The sequence below is a fragment of the Poecilia latipinna genome, unplaced genomic scaffold, assembly GCF_001443285.1.
Source record: "Poecilia latipinna isolate Pla-1442-1.1 unplaced genomic scaffold, P_latipinna-1.0 Scaffold1435, whole genome shotgun sequence".
Lineage (NCBI taxonomy): Eukaryota > Metazoa > Chordata > Actinopteri > Cyprinodontiformes > Poeciliidae > Poecilia > Poecilia latipinna.
The window spans coordinates 206,635-209,074 of record NW_015114051.1 but is presented as its reverse complement, the minus strand read 5'-3'; the positions used below and the strand labels follow the sequence as shown (position 1 = coordinate 209,074).

The window sequence follows — 2,440 nt, the reverse complement described above, 5'->3', positions numbered from 1 at the left end:
GTAATGTTTTCAGGCCAGATATCAGCGGAGGCGAGGACATCAGGAAGCCTGATGGTGTGGACACTTTCCACACTCTTGCTGTTGATGTAAGGAGGGGCTGGGTCGGTGCTTTGCTTCCTGAAGTCAATGATGATATCTTTGGTTTTCTTGGTGTTCAGAGCGAGTCTGCTGCTAAGTTTATTTTACTGTGAAATGTTATAAACTGCACTCCAGAACTTTCTCTTACATTCACAGTGAAACTGCATGTAGTTTTTGCCTGTTCATTGGCCAATAAAGCCATTGTCCAGGCTGATCCTGCCAACAACGCCAAGATGGGTTAAGTCATCATGTATGATCCAGTTACTTACTGTTGCCAATAAGCATGATGATGTGCTGCTGTCCATCCAGAGAGGTTACTTTGTCAACAATGATTCTGGAAAACTGGGCTGTAGACCGGACCAGCAGGGGCCTCCCAGTGATCGGGGTCACCTCTTTCACCATCAGAGTGTGAAACCTCATAAACTCCAGGGTTGTGTCTGGGAGGTCCTTCGAGGTCTTCACACCTTTGGCTCGCATTTCATCATTAATACACTGATAATACAGATCAGAGATCACATGAGGTGGATCATTTCTTTACTACCATCTTAGATTGTTGTGGTCTTGGTGCTTACTGAACCAGGATAGGGGGTAGGCACTGTTCCTCTGTATTCCTCCCATTTGCCAGAATTATCCAAAGTCAGAAAGTTCCCCTTGACAACTTGCTGGATATCTGACAGCTTGTAGGCGCAGACAGCGGACTGACTGCAGGAACTGGACGGCTTCCTGCAAATTTAGAGAATCATCTAAAAATGAGACATATCAGCACTGACCCCAAGGGCTGCTAGGCTTTACTTGCCCCCACACCTCACTGCCAGGCTAAGCATAATTTGTTTCTGTTTTTGTTTGAAAAATTCTTATTTTTTTTCTTTAAATAAGAGACGGCAAGCATCTCTGCTGCAATGAGCATTTTACCAGCAGGACAGAATTATTCCTGTATTGTTCTGGTATTGTTGTTTTATAGTTTTATTAGTTGACAAATTGGACAGGGAGCGCAGACCATCACACCACTGGTACCTCTGCGTGTTTACCGCCTCACACATTGTCACTGCTTGATCTCTGAAGTTTATTTTGGCATGGATCGCGCACACCTGCTTTCACTCAAACTGGACACAGGCTCACCTTTATGGACATTTACATCAACTCTGTGTGAGGATGAGGATCCATGTTTCTTTGGAGAATTTATTAAGGTAAGAGTCAAGTCTGAGACTTCCGGGAGCGTCTCCAAGATGGCGGGTTAAATCTGTAATCTGTCCTGATCAGCGACAAGGAAGACTCCACTAAACTCGATTAAGAGACTCAGCTCTTCAAAATTATATATTATGCATGGAGTTAGATCAAAAAAGAGACTGGGGGGTGCAAAAAGTCACAATCAGGCAAGGACTGATCTAAGAAACTTTGGAAAAAGCTAGCATGATGCAGGACTCGGACCCTAGCGAGGAGAGTGAGCTAATGACTGCTAAGGCTATCCAGAATCTATGCAACACTATCAAAGTAATGCAAAATGACTTCACTGCTATGAAAAATGACACCATGCAAGACCTGAACAGCTTTAAGAGTGAAATTAACAAGAAACTGGAAGAGGTCAGCTGGGACTTTCGTAACCTAGCTGCTAGGCTAACGGAAGCGGAACAACGGGTGAACGAGCTGGAGACGGTGAACATGGACTTGAGAGATTCCTTGTCTTATTGCCTCAAACAGCAGAAAAATCTCCTGGACAAAGTCACCGATTTAAAAAGAAGATCCCGACACAACATCCGTATTCATGGCATTGAAGAAGAAGCTGAAGGTAACGCCATGCAGACGTTCATTGCAAACTTTCTGAAAGAACAGCTCTCAATCAACCAAGATCTGCAGATTCAACGGGCACATCGCTCACTGGGACCTAAAACTTGAGATGCATCAATTTCAAGATCCATACTCGTCAACTTTCACAGATACGACATAAAAGAGAAAAATCCTTAAAGCAGCGTGGGGGAAGATTTTCTATGATGGCAAATTGATCTAATTTGCGCACGATCTACTGACTGAGATAAACAATAAGCTTAAAGAATACAGAAAGAAGATTCTCAAAGAGGGGAAAATACATTTCCAAACAGCTTACCCGGCTAAGATGAGGATTCACTGGAGCGACGAACCACGCCTGTACGCGAATGCATCAGAAGCAGCGGACGACATGAGGAAGAGGGGATACCAGGTGGACACGCCGCGATCAACCACTGCAGGCGAAGAACCAGCGAACAACCAGGACGTGCACTGGAATAAAGTGGTCAGCTCACACTCCAAACGTGTGCGAGAGAAGCTCCGAGAATTTCAACGAGAGCAAGTATAAATAGCTTTCCTGAAGCAGATCCTCAATCTTTAT

General features: G+C 44.4%; 1 long non-coding RNA gene across 1 annotated transcript in view; it reads left to right on the top strand.

The window, feature by feature from the left end:
• Positions 1–1,792, top strand: part of LOC106962584 (uncharacterized) — a 14,545-nt gene extending 12,753 nt beyond the window's left edge. Inside the window, exon 4 of the long non-coding RNA XR_001428002.1 lies at positions 1,278–1,792. This is a non-coding gene — a long non-coding RNA (uncharacterized LOC106962584). The remainder of the gene's footprint in view (positions 1–1,277) is intronic.
• Positions 1,793–2,440: the final 648 nt, after the last annotated feature.